General features: G+C 41.3%; 1 long non-coding RNA gene across 1 annotated transcript; it reads right to left on the minus strand.

Annotated features, from left to right (window-relative positions):
- Positions 1-7,523: 7,523 nt before the first annotated feature.
- Positions 7,524-10,929, minus strand: LOC131914310 (uncharacterized). Its single transcript, XR_009380105.1, has 2 exons — positions 10,811-10,929; positions 7,524-7,997 (listed from the first exon to the last, which is right to left on the minus strand). It is a non-coding gene; the product is annotated as an uncharacterized LOC131914310 (long non-coding RNA).
- Positions 10,930-21,362: the final 10,433 nt, after the last annotated feature.

Consider the following 21,362-nt stretch of genomic DNA (forward strand, 5'->3'; position numbering starts at 1 on the left):
GATTAGTGATCTAACATTTGTCTCAAACAGCCGTGAGAGTGTAGAACATAGGCAATGCTCCTCCCTTGACGTCACTTCTTACACAGATGCTCCTCACACGCCCTGATGCAACCTCCTTCACTTCTCTCCTTTGCCTTCCCCACACCATACGCTATAGTGTTCTGATTCTGCCTGCTCCTGGGTACCCCGTTTCACAGTGGCCTTCAACCTATCCATCCCCTCCTAGCATGTGAGGCTTCAAATACTCGTCTATAGGAATGTCACCGAGCATCTCTTATGGTTCATATAATGAGGATGTAAATGAGTTGTTTGTTTGTTTGTTTGTTTTCCCTAACAGAGAACAAGAGAGGAGGGAGAGAGGTTCTGGAACTAGCCGAATTTGGACTTGTGTAAAGATCCTTCTATCATCCTTTTTTTTTAGATGTCAAGACAAGATCTTGTGTAGCTCAGGCTAGCTACAAACTTGTTGTATAGCTAGGATGACCCTGGACTCTGTTGCCCCTGCCCCCACCTCTCAGGCATTGGGAATACAGGTGTGGGCCATCTGACCTAGCTTCTGCTTCTTCTGCTGAACTGATTCCATGCACAAGTGTCCTCATCACTCACGAGTTCACCTTTTCTTCCTCTGTCAAATGTAAGTTACCCTCCATGGCTGAGGGAGACAAAGAAGGGTGTGTAAAATGTCTCAAAACCCCGAACGGGGACTCTACTATGGATAATTCTTTTCACGCATTTTCCATCAGTTAGGAAAACATGGAATAAAATGAAACATTCACATTTCAAGAAAAAAAAAAAACTTTGACCTTTCCTGATCTACATGGAAAAACTGACACCTAATGCTGCTTCCTGCATCCAGCTGATTTTCAGAGCCTTTTGTGGCAAGTCTACGCATCTAAAGTTACCTTCTAATCTGTTACTCCATGTTCCACTTTGGGTCAAGAACACAAAGTATCCTATTTGATTTCATATGCAGATGCCCTCCAAGTTGGCACAAAACTATGGAGGAATTTCTATTCCGTGGCTCAGGGCTCAACCTTCCCTGGAGAAGGATTAGTCTCAACAGCAATCAGACACAAGGACAAAAGATGCTTGTCACTTCTCCTGTCACTCAAATAAACAATGTAGAATACTGCTTGAGAAGTGATCATTACAGGTAACAGCACACCGGTAACTATATAATGATGGGAAGAGCTTCCTGGCTTCGTCAACAGTGGTAGGAGCTCATCCACATTACTTTCTTAGAGAAGACAGGATGTAAATATTGTAAGACTTGCTTTCCTTGCCTATGCTGAACCCAATCTGGTATTGCACTCGGTCCATTTCCTATTACATTTTTAATGGCTCAAACTCTCATTTTTCCAAGAAATAACATAGCTTTAACAATTGTGCATTATGCAAAAGCAAACTCTATTCTGTGTATGCCTTACTCATTATGGAGCATGGTAAAAATAACCTCAGAAACTGTGTAAAATAAACAATATCAAAAATGTTCCCTAAGTCCCCAATGATGAAATTTGCAAGCTGCATTGTGATATTAGTGAAATGTATTTACTTGCACTCTGCACCCCATCCTCTAGGGAACAACACAGAACAGAATCTTGCCTTCACTATATCAGAAAAAAAAGAACGTAGGACCATGGTAGCAACATGGTCACTCCAAGGTTTGTGCCAAGGCCTTACCTGGCATTGGGACTGTGACAGAACTATGTCCACTTGAGATTCAGGAAAGAAGATTCATTGACCTTCAGGCTGCCCGTGAGTGACATCAGAACAGTCAGCCAGTCGACCCACCCAGAAATGCAACCCTGCTGCTTGTTTAGCAACAGCTCATTCAAAGTCTTGTCATATTGGAACCAAGCTGGGAAGACACTCAAAACCTGCCTGTGAAGTACTGGACACAGGAGGCAATTTCCTGGCTGAATTCACTGAGTAGCAAGAGTGCCACCGTTTTGATCAATTTTAATTTTCTGCATGCCAATTAAGCACTGCATGTTTATTTCCTCTTGGTCATTGCCTCCTCTGGTCACTAGACAGCATGAGTTACTGAGAGAATTTTTTTTCTGAATCCAAACTCTAATTTGTTATTCACTAGTTAAGAAAGTGTATGCAATGTCTTTAATCTGCCGGAGCATCGTTTCCAATCTGTAACACAGACATATTGATACACTACTGTAGGTTTGGGTGTGTATAGGTTTCACATGGATATTCATAACTGAACCTCTAAGATAATTTTAGTGAGCTCATGGCATATATGCAGTTGATTTGAGCAAAGTGAGCCATTGTTTTGGGAGTTTGTTTTGTTTTACCATCTTGATACAAACCAGAATTATCTGGGAAGCAGAATCTCAGGTAGAAAACGCCTCCATCAGATTGCCTGTGGCCAAGTCTGTGGGGTGTTTTCTTGATTAATGACTGATGTGGGAGGGCTCCCACCACTGAGGGTAGTGCTGCCTCCAGGCAGCCCTGGATTATATACAAAATACATGCTGAGCAAGCCAGGAGGAGCAAGCCAGTAAGCAGCCCTCCTTCATGGCCTTTGCTTCAGTTTCTGCTTCCACATTCCCGCCTTGAGGTCTTGGCTTGGCTCCCCCTGATGATGGACTGTATCTTATAAGCCAAATAAACCTTTTCCTCCCAAAGTTGCTTTGGGTCAGTGTTTTATCACAGTAATAGATGCCTAATACATGAGCTATATGCATTCAGAGGAAAAAATCAAGAGACTGAGAAAGACTATCACATACAGAGAATGTTGAAGTCATTTATCAAGTGCTCTCTCATTTATCTTCTGGTCATACAAGATACCAGGGTGCCACAGTTAAAATACTTAGCTTACATTTCTCCCTAGCAGTAAGGGAATGGTGAGAGCCACTTTCTGGTCAATAAGATGCTAATAAAAGTGTCTAGGGAGAGCAGCCTTCACAGTCTCCATAGGGACAGTCATTTTTCTATTGTCTTTGCCTTTTCCCTCTCTCTCTCTCTCTCTCTCTCTCTCTCTCTCTCTCTCTCTCTCTCTCTCTCTCTCTCTTCCTCTTTCTTGGTGTGTGTGTGTGTGTGTGTGTGTGTGTGTGTGTGTGTGTGTGTGAACTACATGTGTATAGATGCTTGCAGAAGCCAGAAGAGGGCATTCGATCTCCTAGGGGCTTGCATTACAAGTGTTTGTGTGGGTGCTGGGAACTGAACTCCTCATGTCCTTGGTAAGAGAAGCAAGTGCTCTTAATGGCTGAGCCATTTCTCCATTCCCTATTTCCCTATTTGCAACAAGTACAAAACTACTTGGAAGTAAATGTAAGTAGGGAGTTGAAAAACCTCCACACTTAAAAGTATAAACTGTAAATGAAAGACATTGAAGAACATAAATAAGTGGAATGATTGTGCTCATGGCTTAGAATATGATTGGGGAGATGTGTGTATGTGTATGACAGTGTATTTATTATATTTGCAATTTTTTTTGTGTGTGTGTTGTGCATGTTTGTATATATGTAGGGTGTGTGTGGTGTGTGTGTATGTGTGTGAAGACCCATGGCTGGTATATGGAATCATTATTATTCGTTGAGGCTAGTTTCTCTAACCAGCTTGCTGTGAGAACCTACTGTTTTCACCTTCTGGGGCTGGAATTATAGGTGAGCCACCAAGCCAACCTGGCCTTTTAGATGGGTTCTACAGATCTGAACTCTGGTCCTCATGCTTGAGAGCAAGTGCTTAAACACTGTTTATCTCCTCAGTCAGTTATCTCCTCAGCTCTGAGACAGCCATATGTAGCTCAGGCTAGCCTCAAATTAAAAAAAAGATGCATTGAGATAACTGGACAATCCCATTTAAGAGAAATAAGATTCTCTTAAAGCATGTACAAAAACCAATTCAAGGTAGGTTAAACACTCAGTCTAACTCCTGACACTTGAACTTACAGGAGAAGGAAGAGAAGAAATGCTTGAGAACATTTTTTTCTAGACAAAGATTTCCCCCAAGAGCACAGACAGCAAAAACAAAAATAGATCAATGCAGCAAACCCGTATGGAATAGCAGTCTTCAGACCTCAACTGGGCGGCATGCAGTTGTAACTGGGAGAAAGGAAATAAGTGATATTAGAATTATTATCTTGGATCATAGGAGAGAGAGAGAGAGAGAGAGAGAGAGAGAGAGAGAGAGAGAGAGAGAGAGAGAGAGAGAGTAAATAGAGCCTAGTTGTTTTGTTAATATGGCAAACATTGGTTTCTAAATACTAAATGAATATGCATTCCTGGAATAATCCTCACTTGAGCATAATGCTTTGACTTTCATTGTTTTCACAAATGTTTGTGGGTGTGTGGTACTTCATTCTCTATTGTCCTATTTTGTGTCTTTGTTGCTGTAACAAAACATGAACCAAAAGCAACTTGGGGGAAGAAGGGGTTTATTTGGCATTTCTTTATATGTTACCATCCATCACTAAGGGAAGTCAAGGGAGGAACTCAAGGCAGGAACAGGGAGGCAGAAACCGAAGCAGACTCCAGAGAGGAATGCTGCTTACTAGCTTGCTCCCCTGGGTTTGCTCAGCTGCCTTTCTTATACAGCCCAGGCCCACCTGCCTAAGGATGCTACCACCCACAGTGGGCAGGGCCCTCCTGCATCAATTAACAATCAGGAAAATGGCCCACAGAGGTGTCCACAGGCCAATCTACTGGAGGCAATTCTTTAAGATTCCTTTTCCCAGATGCCTGGAGTCTACACACTATCCATCTTTATTATTTTTTTTCTTCTTGTTCTAATTCATTGTTATTTTTTAGTTTCTAAAGGTTTGTAGTATACATATTACTTATCAAGATGGACCTTCAGATGGCAATATGCTTTTTATATTGCATATACACTTATTATAGCAGCAAAGCTTTGTTGTAGTTACACTGAACAACTGAGTGACCCACGGAACAGTGTGGATTGTCACAAACTCGTTGTGTTTGTTTTGTTTTTATTTAGAGAGAAATAAACAAAAGGAGATGTGCATTGTTATTTAGAGTGGCCTTCATATCTATACATTTATATTTCAGTGTGACCTTTCCTCCATCCCACCCACGGGACTTCACTTCTCATTTCTTGTGGCTCACATCTGTCAGCAATCAGTTATTTCTACTTTTGAAAATCTGAATAGAGCCCCATCTTGCAAGAAGTATTTTGTTGGTTGCAGAGTTCTTTGTAGCTTCTCATACCGTGCAGTGGTGGTGCACGCCTTTGATCCCAGCACTCAGGAGGTAGAGGCAGGCAGGTCTCTGGGAGTTCGAGCCCAGCCTGGTCTACAGAGTGAGTTCCAGGACAGCCAAGAATACACAGAGAAACGCTGTCTTGAAAACAAACAAACAAACAAAACAAAAACAAACACCAAAAATAAGAATTCTTTGTATCTTTTCATTTTTTTCAGTTGATTTTTCTTTTTCTTCTCAGTCCTGCCGAAATTCAACTTCACTGTCTTCTTGCCTGTATTGTTTCATAGAAAGAAGTGTGCTGTCATCTGAATCTTTGTTCTTTAGCACAAACTGTTTTTTTTTTTTCTTCTGGCTTGCTCTAGAGTTTGTTTGTTTTTTATCATTAGCTTTTAGTTTTGATTGTGATGTCCTATTTTGAAGGATTTTTCATGTTTCTTATGCTTGGAATTTACTAAGCATTTTATATCTGTGAATTCATAACTTTCTAGAGTTTAGAAAAGATTGGACTCTGGTTACCCATGTATTAGACTACCCATGCCTTTCACATGGGCCATTAATTGATGTGCTTTGGGGTTTATTTTTTTAAGTATTTTTAAATTTTTACATCTCATTGTATTAATGTTAGTCTAATAAAATTCCAGAGTATTAGTCTGTTTTCCTCTGCTGTTGCAAAACACACATGACACTTTTTTTTTATAAGAAAAAGAAGTTTGTTTAGCTTGCACATTGGAAGTCTGAAGGTCCAGATTCAGGCAACACCTTCAGTTTGGCCTCGTGGCAAGGGATCCATGGTTCTGCATCCTTGGCTCTCCATCGTGAAGGAGGGCATGCTGGAGAGAACATGGGTGAGAAGGAGATCATATGGCAAGACAGTAAACCAGACAGCAAGGAAGGAGCAGTCTGGGTCTTTGTAACAACTTCTGCTGGAGAACAAGGAGGGTTCAGTGAGACCCACACTAATTCTGAGATAGCACCCTTAATTACCCAGTCAGCCCCCACCAGGCCTCCTCTCAGCTTCCCTCTACCTCCCCACATCAGCAGTTTAAGGACCAAGCTTCCAGCACAGGGGGCTTTGGAGGACAAATTATACCCAAGCCCATCTGGTAGTTTCTATTGCTATATATTCAGGCCCCTGACTTTCCCTCTGTGTCTACATTTTAATTAATCCTCTCTGGGGCTAAGATTTATAGCTATGAAAAGTTGGTTTGGTCTTAGAATAATCTTCCTTTTATCTACTTAATTTATCAAACAGGTGACATGGTTATTCCATGTTTCTGTGTCTTTGCATGTTAATTCTAGCATGTTAGCATTGAGTCAATTTCCTAGCGACTGTTCTCCTCAGTAAAAGTCTAATTTTATTGCTTCCTTTTGTATTATGGAGACTTCTTATAAGGAATGCCAAGTATTGTGAATTTTTATCACTGAATGTTGAATGATTTTGTATTTTATAAATATTCTTTCTTTGGAGACTTATTAGGCAGGACCAGAGCAGTATCCAAACCAGTGCTAACTGTTTTGCAGTATTGAGGAGGCCCTCTTTGTAGTTCACATCATGCCCCAGGAGCTCCAAGGCTTTCCAGGTTGGATGTGGTAATGGACCCTATCACATGGCCAGTCTGTGTAAGCAACGGATGTAGTTATCTTCGTTTCTCTTAGGTGGTTCATTTCCTCATTTATAGGCAGGTTTTTTTTTACATGCATGCTCAAATAATGACTTCAGAAAACACTGGAAGAAGGCCCCTTGAAGATTTCTGGGATTTTCTTTGGGTGTCTACCTGACCTCCACTATATTGTCTGACTAATTCTAATGACCTTTGTCTTCCAGAATTTTCATCTTTCTCTTCTCACTCAAAAAGTCTTCCAGGTTCTCCTGGGTTTTCCTTTCATGATGCCACCTGGAAATTCTCTTAAGGAATTATTTATCTGAGGCAGTTGTAGGTCTCAATGTGTTTCCCACATCTCAGGGGTCATTATCTGTCATCATCAAATGTCTAGTATCTTGGACTGGGAAGATGAGGAAGAATAGGAAACTCTGGAAAATGGGAAGCAAATTGAGGCCTGAGTTTGTAATCCATAGCACCCAAATAAAAAAGCCAAGCTTGGTTTCATGTGCCTTGGCACCCCAGCATATAAGGACAGCTCTAGAGCTCACTGGGCAGCCAGTCTAGCAGAAATAGCAAGCTTCCTGTTTAGTAGGAGACCGTGTCTCACAGCAGCAACGCACAGAGAGATAGAGGAAGACACCGCACACCCTGCTCTGGACTCCACATGTATACACACATACAGGTATGCACACTCATATACTCATATGAACCATACACACCCACATAAAACCACAAATGTCCAGGATCTTGAAACCATTATTCCATTTGTATTATTAACGTTTGAAGCTTATTTAATAGACTATCCATGCTTCCACCATCTTGGCTGGAAATGGAAGGCTTCCCTTCAAAATTAGATTTCCTGTTCCCACAGTGCCAAATGCACTATCTAGTAAAGGCATAGTAAATGAAAGACTTTATCTTGAATGCGTCATCTGCAGTTCTGATACAGTTAGAAGATGTCTTATTAAGCAAGGTCTGTTGTAGCCCCCATTAGTACTCATTTGCAGAATAAAACCTAAGACCTAAGATCTGCTTCTACCAGTGGGCACAATCTTCCAATCTCATTAGCCAAGAGAACGCTATAGAAGCTTGTAAAGAATATTTTTGCATGCTGGATGAAGAGAATGCCTTTGTCTCCTCGGAGGAAAGTTTTTATGAGAAAATGAGGTACATTAGTCTTGCTTTTCCTCTCTGCTTCATGCTCATAGTAGTTATACATCTGGAACAAAAAGGAAGCAGAACTGAATGAATTTTCCTAGGATCTTGCACATGAAAAAATATCAGACACAGCAAAAGGGGAGTTAGGCTTCGTTCAGTTTGCATACAACATCCTTCAGGGATAGAAACGTCAGCCTATTAACAGATACCAGCTCGCGCTTAGTTTCTCACTTCTCTCAGGCTAGCAGCCCTTTCTAAGTGTGTGAGCAGAATCACATCTAACATGTTAAAATATAAGAGGCATGTGAGAGTCTGTGCAAGCCAGATTACCTGAATTAAAACCATGGTTTAATATAACTTCTGGTCATCATAATCTTAGGCTAGCAAATGCATCTATTTTGACTAAACACAACTTTACATTTCAGTAATAATAGGTATGCTGTTTATTTAGCTACACCCTGTGGGAGTTTGGGCCTCACGTTGCTAGAGAAATTACTAATGGGAGTGTTGGCAATACAGATTCTGAGCTTTACTTTTCTTTTTGAGTTGCTGTGTCTGGCTTCACTCTTCCAGGAAGATATTTTATTGCAAGCCTTTGGTGGTGAATATCTAATGAGCGAGAACACTCAGGATGTGATGGGAGGAGGGGCCTGTCCACAGTGGGGAGGGACACTTGCTACCTCTATTTTTAGGTTACAATTCTGCATGCCACACCAATTCAAAAGCCTTGGGGTTTTACCTCCCTGGGAGGCTTATGGTACCACAGCATGACTGTCCCAGGGAAGCAGTCAGTCCAGCTGTAACTCTCTTAAATTGTCAGTTCCTTTTTTGAGTTAGCTATTATAGACTCAGCTGGAAGCAACTGGCTAGTCTGACTGAAACATCCAACTTCAAGGGGTTCATTGGTTATACCTTCCACAGTCATTGTGAACAGTTGTGTTCAGAATAATTACTGGTAAATGAAATTATCATCTTAACTCTGGGTCTAGTAAGGAAGAATAGGCTCATATTCACACACTACATATGTACACTCACACACATATGCGCACACTCACATGCTCACTGCACACTGGAAGTGGTAACAACGATGTTAAAATAATAAAAAGAGATCGCCTCACTATCCTCTGAGTTCGCTTCTTTTCTGGGATTCCAGCAGCCACCACAAAGTCTTCCCCATTCATTAACCATGTAAATAACTGCTGGGTATCTTTTATGCACAGCAGACACTTGGTGACAGTGACCGTAGCACCTGTGATGCCTGACCCCTGCCTTCACTGAGGTGACTGTCAAATAGAAGTAAGAGGTTTAAAAAAAAAGGGAAAGAAAAGAAAAACTAATTCCTAGCTGTGACATATGTTGTAAAGTTCAAATACAGGTGCTCTGACGTAAGAAAAGGAGAATCACACAATCTGGAGAGTAGAGTGGATAGTAGTCTCATTCTCCTTGAGAAAGTGTTACTTTGGTTGATATTGGGGGAGGAGGAAGAGATAGGGAGCACAGAGTCTCACTCTGTGGCCCCGGCTGGCTTCTGAAGGCCTGGGGTTACCAGAGTGTGCCACCCACCACACTGAGCCTTGGTGGGGTTTTACATATGAGGTATCAGCTTGGTGAAAATGTGAGGTCCTTCTTTCCCATCTAAGCGGCATGAGTATGCACTGCTCTTAGAAAAGGCCACACAACACCTGTGAGAAAATTTTGTGCACAGGAATAGAACAGTCACTGGCTAACTGATAGCAACTGACCAACTTCATTGGGTGAGTACAAGCCAAGGACTGGGCACCATATAAAGTGAGGGAAGAAGGACACAGGATACATGAATTAGTTGAATGCTTGCTCTCTGGCCAGGGCTAAGGTAGAGTTCAATGTTTTCTTGGTAATGACAAGATTGTGAACCAGATAAGAATATACATATATATATTATATCATTTAAGAATATATTATATATAATATATAATATTATATATGTGTTCATTCTTTGAATAAAGTAAATAGAACAGAGTACTTGCACCATGTCCACAGGTCCTGGGACTTATGGAATTGAAATCTCATGCTGCCTTCCCAAACCACAAGGAAGCAGGATATCACATTATGTCCTAGATTGCCCAGTATACTTAAACTACCTAATAGAGAATGATATTCAAGCATATGCTTGATTGTTTGGTTTCTCTCGCTAGACTGAGGGTCCCATCACAACAGGGAATACATCTGCAATTTTTTCTGCTCTGTACCTTGTGCATAGTGCACTGGATACAGGAAATAGACACCCCATCAATACTTTCCTTGTAACTGGATCTAAGACAGACACAACAGCTTGGAAGTGGAGAAACACCTGAAAACAACTCCCAGTAACATAAGGGAGACATTTCTGATACTGATGAGAGAAATTCATCTGTATCATTAAGATGACATAAGGTGGCATCTCTCTTAACAGAGGAATCAGTAAATTCTACATGGATGAGTCTCAAAATTGAGTAAATTTTAGGTGAGCACATATAGGACCCAGGGAGTACACGATGTATCAAGAGCACTGGAAAGCACATGGAGACTAAAAATATATGGTCATGCATAAGAGTAGCAAGGGACTTATATAGACTTAAATGAAGTATGATATGAAAAGACATTCAGAAAATTTAGATTGGAAAAACTCCAAACTGTGGAATTCAGAGTCCAGTTAGAGAGAAAAATAAATGTACCCATGAGTTAAGACAAGAGATAATAGGTGTTTTTCTGGCTGTCTACTGTATTATAATAAGCCTTTAACAAACCACCCCAAATGAGTCAGTTAAATCTAGCAGCAATCATCTACTTAGCTCGCAAATGCACAATTTGGATGGGGCTCAATAAGGGCAGTCTGTTCCACAGGCCCTGACTTACTGGTGTAAAGACGGGAGAGAGGCTCACTGATGCCCAGAGGTTGATGCAAGCTCACAGTTAGGATCTCAGCTCCTCAACAGGGGCCCACGGAAATACTCCCTGTGGCTTCTCCGCGTGGCTTGGGCTTCCTGGCAACATAGTAACTAGAGTTCAGTTGAAAGCATCTAAAATAGGAGCAAGTAGAAGCTGTGTTGCCGTTTTATAACAGTTTCACCAACCATGTAATGGCACTTTGATTTTAGTTACAGACTCTCTCAGATTGAAGAGAAGAGAACAAGAACATGTCCCCAAATGTGTCAACATTATGCTGCAAGCTGCAAGCAGAGAATGTGGGATAGGATATGTATAGTCACGTTTAGCAAATACAACCTAAAGCTGCATCGTGTTTCAAATCTGCTGGATAGCATGAGGTAAACAGCACGACAAAAAGAATCTGACTTTATCCTAGCTTCTGGTATTATCTATTGGTGCTAAGGAATGGAGCAGGTCCCTATGTTGGGAGTAAATGGAAAGAAAGCCTCAACAGTAAGAATTCATAAATTCTAAGTGTGTGTTCGGGATGCTGACTGGAGAAAGAATCCATTCTTGCTTATTTGTCGACTTGCACAAACAAGCTTGAATACTTAAGATGCTCAATTCAAGATTTGGTGAACAATGAAATCTCTTATTGAAACAACGCAAAACAGCTTAAATGTGGATCAGTCACATTCTAAAAAAATGTCTGAGCAAGTACTACTTGCTATTCAGTAGACTGGACCTAATTCGATCGATTTAGTGGGATGCGAAACCCAAGCTCCCAAACCCACAAGGACTTCTCCATAGCTGTGCAAAAGGATGGAGTGCAGCCCTTCCACTGGGCTCTTAAATATCTGAGCACAGGTACATCTGTCATCTTTCCTGTAACTCCGATGCTCCACTGTTGATGTGGGATTGTTTTCTGCGATAGGGAGTCCAGCTCACAATTTTCCAAAGGTTCTTTCTCTCTTTGAAGTCCTTTCTCACTCATTCTAGTGTAAGCTGGGCTGACAGCCAGAGAAATCAGAAGAATCCTCACAGGTCTGGTCAGAACCAAACCAACAAAAGAAAGAAATGACGGGGTGAGCATGCATGCCAGCTTTGGACAGAACTGGGGCAGAGGTGCTATGGAGGGGAAAAAGACCAAGGGGAATGGTCTGTCAGGAGAGAGCCGTAGGGAAGAGGCTGTGCTTGACATGAGTGTCTAGATCCCTGCAGTCTGGGTCTTTGTGCACTGTGGCAGACTTGATAACAAGTGCATGAAAAACAATCCTGATCCCAAGTTGAAGACTGCTTGGCTCTCTGCAGAGCTTGGGGGTTCCTTTCTGCTCAGGTCTTATTCTTGATATGCTCCCCAAATATCACCCCACAGCTACAGTTTAACACCAGCCGAAAACTACATTGTCTGTCCTTGCTGTGTGGTATATTCTGTTAGCTACACCAATTGCGCTTTCAGGAGTTTATCTTGTGCCATGCCTGCATTGAAAGACTCCCTGCATCTCTCCCCTGAATAAAGACTACCCGATAACTTCTTTCTTCCCCTCACATATCGTTCCTTCTTTACCATATACCTGGAACTCTGCATTCTGACCACAGTGCCTGTCTTAGCCACTTTTCTATTGCTGTGATAAAAATATCATGACCAAGGCAATTTACAGAAGAAAGCATTTACTTTGTCTTACAGCTTCTGAGGGTTAGAGGTCATGATGGTGGAGGGGAGAAATAGCTGAGACCTCACATCTTGATCCATAAGTATGAGGCAGGGGCAGAGGCAAAGGTAGATGGATGGATAGACAGACAGACTGACAGACAGACAGACAGAGTCAGATAAAGATAGAGACAGAGAGCACCAGAAATGGTGTTAGTCTTTTGAAACCTCAAAGTCCCTCTCACCCTGGACCGATCACCGCCAACAAGTTCACACCTCCTAATCCTTCCCAACATGTCTATCTACTGAGGCCAAATATTCAAATATATGATTCTATGGGAACCTTTCTCCCCAAACTTCCACAGAGTTACCCCATTCCATGGCCTCTCTTCTATTTTCACTGACTCTCCCACTGATATTGTATACTACCTGAAGCTAGTCTCATTTCGTGAGAACATAGCAGGAGAGAAAGGGACTGGAGAGAAGAGAGGTGCCTGTCCCCAGCAGAGGTGTAAATGGGGTGTGTCTGCAAAGGAGGTTGATGTTTTCCCTCACCTCTCACCTGTACATGTTCTTGTTCAGATTATAGCCATAGGGCCTTCCAGCAGTGGGAGGTGTCTACGTGTTCTTCCAATGGTGAGCGAGGGTATGACACAAGGGTCTTCCACCTTGCAGTGGCCTCTGGTCTCCTAATTCTAGTCTCTCATTCTAATCCTTCTCTGTATTATTCTAGAATGGCCTTTGAGTAACAGAAATTTTACTTTATTCAGTGAATTCAGACCTTTGAATGGATCTGTCCTGTCTTCAGAATCAATTCCCAACCAGTAAATGGAGCTGCAGGGTCCTTTGTAAGATGACCCAAGGACTGCTTCAATCATAATGGAAGATTTACCATGAGCTTGAAGATGGGAACTATAGGAAGTTCTTAGTCTCCAGTGTACTCGAGCATTGAGGACAGCACTTGACACATAGGAGTTTCTCAATGCTTTGCTGTTAAATGGATGGCTGATTTAACTACTGTGAAGTCAAACATCTCACAGTTGTCTTGGGATGAAGTAACTTTCCCATGAGGCCTTTCATTAAGGACAATCGTAGGATAAAACTAGAATGAAAAAGCCTTAGAATGGTACTCCAACTAAAAGCACCTTCTACCTGTTCATTTTGGTCACATGGAAACAGATCTAAATACAAAGAACTCCAGGGGTCCAGCCATTTCAGATTTTGGTATGCAGTCTCAGGCCAGGTCTATAACTTCTCTGCACTCCAGACTTCTCTAAACATAGAGAGGTGGTAAGGATTTCAGTCTCATGGTTTTCAGTGATTATTATATGCCAGGTGCGTAACAATGACTCAGTATCATTAGTGATATAATTTCCCTTCCTATTTTGTGTGTGTTTTATTTTTTGTTTATTTTTTAAAATAAATTTAATTACAACATTTCTCTCCTCTCTTTCCTCCCTCCAAACTCTCCCTTCTCTGCTTCAAGTTCATGGCTTCTTTTTATACTAATTGTGATTGTATGCATAGATGTATTTGTATACACATTTATAATCCTGAATATAACCTTCACAGTCAGCATAATGTAACTCGTATGTATGTTTTCAGGGATGGCTGTTGGGCACTGGACAACAAATTGGTGTAATCTACCTTGGGGAAGACCATTTCCTTCACTCCTAATTTTCCTCAGTTGCCTAAAGTTCTTTGTGTAGGACTGAGGTCTTGTGGCCTTTTCCCTATCCAAGGTGGCTTGTTCTTTGGTTTCATTCTTGTTCAGCTCACATTTGGATAGTCATATTGGTGGGACTTTACGGGTGTAGCTTCCAATGTTACTAGGACACATAATCTCATAGCAAACTTCTTGAACCTCTGGCTCTTACAATTTTTTTTTTTTTGCCCCCTCTTCCAAAATGTTCCCTGAGCCTTAAGTATGGGAGTGTTTGTAGATGTATTCATTGAACTGGGCTCCTCAACTCTGCATTTTTATTGGTTGTGGTTTTCTGTAGTAGACTCTATCGGTTGCAAGGAGAGGTTTCCTTGATGAAGGGCAGAGACTACACTTATCTGTGGGTGTAATGGCTATTGGAAGGGAATCTACAACCATTTTCCTTCTTCTTTGGAGCAAAGCCCATGTCCAGCTTCCGTACCACCCCATCCAGCCTATGTCACACAATATCCCTGTGTAGAGAGGATGCCCTTTGAGGAGGTGCACAGCAGCTCAGGTTCATGTGTCTTCCTTTGCTGGAATCTCTTTCCAATCTCTTCCTCCTTCACATTGTAACCAGTCCTCCTGTAGTGAGGACAGAGGACAGGGATGTCTACTTGAGCAGTGGATCATGACAGTGTTGAAAACTGGCAAAATTATACTATTTTCTCTTGTAAACTTATTTTAATGAATGTGTATTCAGCAACAATGATATATTTAAGAATTTTAAAAAGAAAGTTTCTCAGTACTTTCAAAATGTTTGCATGTCACTCTTCTCTTTGAGATTCAGGAATAATAAATCAGTATACTCAGAAATTTAAAAATTATGGTTATTATTTTTAATTGAAATAGAAAAACATCACTTTCCTTCCTCTCTTTCCTCCCTCCAGCCCCTCCCAGCTACCCTCCCTTGAAGCCCTCTCATGTTCTCCCACCTCAAGTTGATAGCCTCTTTCGATTCTATTATTATTACATTTATATATTACATGTTCTCCCACCTCAAGTTGATAGCCTCTTTAGATTCTATTATTATTACATTTATATATTATATGTTCTCCCACCTCAAGTTGATAGCCTCTTTCGATTCTATTATTATTACATTTATATATTACATGTTCTCCCACCTCAAGTTGATAGCCTCTTTCGATTCTATTATTATTACATTTATATATTACATGCGCAAATGTATGTAAATATGACCTGCCGTGTCCAGTTTTTTGGTGGTGTGTATATAGTTTCAGGCTGGCCACTCTGTATTGGACAATCAACAAGGAGGCTTATTCCTGGCAGAAGGTAATTCTCCTTCTCTCAGGAGTCATAGTCTCCTACTTTGTGGCCCTTAAATATACTTCTAACAAACATCATATTCTATTACTTGGTTCGCTAAAATTTATTTTAAAAGAATAAAACACACTAAGTTTAGTAGTGCTTACAAAGAAGTACACTCTAAGGAATATTCAAACAATGAAAACAATAATAAAATTCCTATCTTCCAGTTATTCCTAAAAAGAGTCTCATACACAGAAAAGAGAGAAACCCCAACATGACAGGATCAGATGCATTCTAGACCCAGTGAAAAGCTCTGTGTGAGTTCCTTCCCCTCCCAACCTCATGACCTATCATGTGTCTCTGGGGCACATAGATTCAGTAACACTCTGTGGTCAGGCCCAAGAAGATGAGAAGAAAGCCCACCACTATGGTGAGAAGTCAGTGCTTCTGCAAACAGAAACCACACTCTGACCCCAGAATTTCATGGAAAGCTCCAGAAGCATTTGTGGCAGCATAAATCCCAGGGATATCAGCTTTAGAACAACTGTAAATCCTTCCAATAATAGAAAACACAATTTCCTGAGGATGTTCCACTAAAGAGCAAAGGAGAGAAAAAATGTTGATGAGAATCGTTTATTATGCTCATAGCCCTCAAAGCTCCTTTGTGGCTCTACAAGAGAATGTAGGGATTGGATCATGATTAAGAACATAGAATAGAAGCTTCAGTTTCAACATGACTACTGCCCGGAGCCAGACAACCCAAATTCTACTTATTCTGATTTCCCAGAAACACTAGCAGTCTAATTATAAATTAAACCCCAAACACCTTGCCAACATAATTCAATGAAATTAAACCAATCAGCTCCAGACAGATTAGTTTAAATAGCTCTGTGTAGCTGAAAAGGAATGTTAATGTACAACAGCCAATCAGGAAGAAAGGTCACAATGCTTCCTCCTCCAAGGCTTAGACCACGCAGGCCTCGTGGTGCTGGCTCTTGGTTTGCCTTCTTCAGTTCCTCTATAATTCTTTTGTATGTACACTAAGCTTTCAAATTGTCTAATTGGATCCGATTTTACATTTGGCAAGCCTGATCTCGGTCAGATTTATATTCAGGAGCCAAAGCAATTACAGTGTCTGTTAAAAGGCAGGAACCCCTGTCCTAAGAGCTATGAATTAATTAATTAAGCACTAGAAGCATATTTCGATAACTTGACTGCTTAGTTTGGTCAGGATAGAGACAAGAAGAAAAGAGATGGGAATGGATGAGTGGTATGGCTGTTACTATTAACTGTCCATGTTTCACTATCTAGGGTAACCTGAGAGACAAGTTTCTGAGCATGCCTGTGAGGGATGCTATCTAGATGATGTTAATTAAGGTGAGGAAACCCTAACTGTGGTTGGCATTGTTCCATGGGCTGGAGTCCTTGCCTAACACAAAGGAGAAATAGAGCCAAACAAAAATATTCATCATTCCCTGCTCCTAAACTATGGACGCAACATGACCAGCTACCTTAAGCTCCTCCCATGTGACTCCCAGCTATGATGGTCTGTATGTGTGACTAAATAAGCCCCTCCTCCCACGAGTTGCTTTTATCAGGGTATTTTATCACAGCAACAACAACAACAAAAGAAATTAATATAAAATGGATGGTGAGAATTAGAAGGAAGTAAAGACCCAGAGAAAAGGTCTTTGTGGGGAAGACAGACAGATCAGCATATAGAATCTACTGGCTCCTGCCCAAGACGTCAGAACTGTGCCCTCTAAGGAAGGGGAGAGATTGTGAGAGTAGGAGATAGTAAATGAGGATTTAGCCAGGTACATCAGCTGGGGGAAAACCAAGTCTACATCTGAACATACTGTCCTCAGTCACTTCAGCTGAACACCTCCCACACAAGGAGACAGACCAGGGAGTGTGAAAAGAACAATGAACCACAGATGACCAGTGAGAATTCTTATCTCAGCTCCCCTAGTTACTAGATGAGTGAGCAAGCCTGACTGAGCCTCCGTTTCCACATCTGACTAGTAGAAGAATCTCGTCATACTCTTGGATCCTTGGACAGGTTATAAGACTTTAGTAACAGTAACTTTAAAGTACTGTAAAGAAGACAGTGTTCTGGCCAGGGGGTGGTGGTTTGTGCCTTTAATCCCAGAAGTTGGGAGGCAGAGGCAGGTGGATCTCTGGGTTCAAGGCCAGCCTGGTCTACAAAGCAAGTTCTAGGATGGTCAGGGCCACATAGTGAAACCCCGTCTGGAAAAACCAAAAAAGAAAAGACAACATTCATGAACACAAATGAACTTTGGCACTAGTGCTGCTGACAAACAAACAAACAACAAACAAAGACCAATCAACCAAAAAAGAAACAAACTAGCAAAAGAAACCACCTCAAATAAACAAACAAACAACAACAAAAAAAAACCCACCTCAAACGCAAGCAGGGTGTGAGGTCAACAGATCCCCACTCTATATAAAAGCAAAATCCAATACTTAACTCCACATACATTTTCTTTTCCTTGATAAAATGAAAGGAGGGAAAATACGAAGCGGGTATTTTTTCTCTTGAAGGATCTGCTGTCACTCTTAACTAATTTCAAACCCCAGATTTAGAGGCAGTGGGTTCATTTAATCAGCAACAAAGCGTATCCTGCAGAAGGCAGCTCCCTGAAGGGGAGCTGCTCAAACACTGTTTCCATGGCTGCCTGCTCTAACAATATTTTTTACTGAACTAAGCATTGCTAATTTTAGCCCTGGATTATCTGGAAAGCAAGGAGGAAATAGATGAAAGGCAATTTTTACCTGAGCCACACTGAGCCCCCGGGGACTTTTACTCAGAGTAAGGCACTGCTAGAAAAGGCAGATGTGTAAGTCCAACGTGGTGGGGACATTCATCACCTACACTCCATCAGCACTTGGATATAGAAAAGAAGTACCGATTCTCTGATGCAGAAGAAAATTGAAACTCAGAAGCAAAAATGATTTGATTCAAATCGTTACAACCTATATACGAAAGCTAGCCATCACCCAGCAACCTTAACTCCCACCCTGGCCTCTTGGCCGAGGCTTTTCCATTATTAGAACCTTTGCTTTGAGAGTGATGCTATTTTGGATGTTGGTTTCTGGAGGCTGCCTCAGTTCAATGAAAGGGATTTGAAATAAAGATCTGCATGGAGGCAGGAAGAATTGCTATAACAAGGTTATTTTGACTTTGAATGTGACATTAAGGTAAAAAATAGCAGTTGACTATGTTCCATTCATAACTATAGAGATGTTGTATAAACACATGAACTTAAATTAACTCTAAAAGAGTCCTGAGAGAGAGATGTTCTTGAGGGCCTTAGACACAGACACAGTGCCTTTCACAAGCAACAATCTTCCAGAAAGTCACAGATTATTCACATTGCTGAAGCAGACCTTATTCTGGCTCTGAGTGAGGGTACAGAGGGGCCCTATGCACAAGTCCTACCACTTAACCAAGTCAGGACTCTGGATATTGTCTGTTTCCTCTAGTCAGTAGTAAAAGCAAAAGCATCAAGATAGCCCCCATATAACAGAAATCCTGATGATGTGCAAGGTCAGAGTCACCAGGCTCCTTTCTCTGGAACCACTGGATCCAACCTGAAGGGGGCGTCTTCTAAGGGTTAGCCTCCAGCAGAACTCAGGGTGCTGTGCTTCTGTGTCCTCTCAACCCTCCTTCCTTGTCTTCCCATATTAACATGTAGAAAATTAGTAAAGAGTGTTACCCTACAGGGAATTCGTATTTCTCAGTAATCTAAAGCAGAAGCCAAAGAGAATTGTTGGTAATCAACAGTAGTGGGGAAAGAAATCTTTTTTAAAAGTCTTCTGAGGCATGAGCTGGCTTAGTAAAGGAAAAGAGGGATGAGGGAAGAAGCTATCCCCAGATACTCCCCCTCAAAGATTGCTTTTGACCCAGAGAAATTCTGATCTGATTCCTCTAAGACTCCACACAATTACCCAAGAGTGGAATTAGATCCAGTACAGGGAGAGCCGGAAAAGCTAGGATACTGAGGCGTGCTTTGCCCTGATGAGTCCATTCCAAATACCTGATGGTTATTCAAGCTTCATCCTTGTCCCAAGAGTGCCATGTGAACAGAGTTCAGAACGTGGAGGGACTCACACCTCCTGGAGAAGTAACTCTCAGGCAAAGTCTTAAGAGAAATGAACAGAAAGTAATCTAGAAGACAAGAACAAGGAGGATTCCAGGGCATGAGACCTGTAAGAGCTCAGGGTACCAGAAATAGCGTGCTGTGAACAGACGGTTTCCAGGTATGAACAGAGTTGGGTCACTTCAGGTCTCGTGTGCCCCAAGGAAGAGCTTGGATAGTCAACAGCAAATAGCAAGTAGAACCACTAAAGACAGAACTTTCCCATATTTGAGGGAACTCTAACTGTGGTATGCAGGGGGGCGGCGCCAGAGCCAAACCAGAAGCAAGCCATTCTCATTTACACCTTCTTGTCTCATTAGGCCATTTCTTATCTCTACAGATTTCATTACTGTCATATTAACACAGGGTTTTTTAAATGACATGGGAAATGGTTACAGTTTATCACTAAGTGAAAAGGAAAAACAGGAAAAAAGTAAAACTCTAAGTACAGTTTGACATGTACAGTATAAATATGCAAAGAACAAATTCTGGAAGGAAATGCCAAATTTTAATCCGGAAGTTAAGCTTTCTTAAATCTTTCAAAGGAATCTGTGACTTTCCTTGAGAATGTATCTTAGAGTTGGAGTCAGAGGTGGTGGATGTCTCCAAGGAAACAGTGTTTACAGACACCACAGGGGTGATGGACATAGGACCGTACAGAGACTGACAGCGTGTGCCAAGACCTGCACAAATTCAAATCAAACAAAATCCCAGCATGGTGACAGGCCACAGGCACAAAGTCCCACCCCTAACTGAGAAACCATTTGCCATTGATAGCTGTTGGGAGAAAGGAAATCCGTTTTATTCTAAGGAGAGATGCCGGGTATATCAACCACATCCGGTACAGGCTGTATGCTCAGGAGTACTTGGACAACACAAAATTGACTCCACAGCTTTATTTATTTTTTATTTATTTAATTTTGTACTATTTTGATTGTTTTGTTTTTTTTAAGAGGGTGAAAATATAAGATGTTGAGTGGTTAGGGAGCAGACATCTGGCAGGAGTTGGGGGAGGGAAAAATCTTTTTTTTGGTTTTTCGAGACAGGGTTTCTCTGTGTAGCTTTGCGCCTTTCCTGGAACTCACTTGGTAGCCCAGGCCGGCCTCGAACTCACAGAGATCCACCTGGCTCTGCCTCCCGAGTGCTGGGATTAAAGGCGTGCGCCACCACCGCCCGGCGGAAAAATCTAAATAAAATACATTGTATGAAAAAAATTAAATATTATTAAAAATCTATAAACAAAAATAGAGTTGAATAAGTAAGATATATTGAAGACTTTTCCACTTTCATTTTCTTTCTAAATGAAAATAGACGCTAAAGTGCTCATTAATGAAGGAAGGTGAAGGAAATTTTAGCAAATTTAACATAATATCTATATTAACAATATAGAATATAAATTTAAAAGAACTATCCAGAGAATCACATAGTGTGCATGTAGAAGTGTTACATATACATTTTCATATTACTGCAATTAAGATCATAAGCTCAGGGCCTGAGGGACAGCTCAGCAGTTAAGAGCACTTGCTGCTCTTGCAAAGGACCTACATTTGGTCCCAGTGTCCACATGGCCTCTCACAGTTCCAGGTGATCTGAAGCATGCACTGAATACATGTGGTGCACTTACATACATACTTGCAGGCAAAATACATCTGCACATAAAATAAAAAGTAGCTTGAGGACATAAGCTCAAGTCATACACTATAGCCATGTTACATTGGGAAAGTTTATTAACCCTGCTATGTGTCAGTTTCTACA

Source organism: Peromyscus eremicus, chromosome 7 (genome assembly GCF_949786415.1).
Source record: "Peromyscus eremicus chromosome 7, PerEre_H2_v1, whole genome shotgun sequence".
Lineage (NCBI taxonomy): Eukaryota > Metazoa > Chordata > Mammalia > Rodentia > Cricetidae > Peromyscus > Peromyscus eremicus.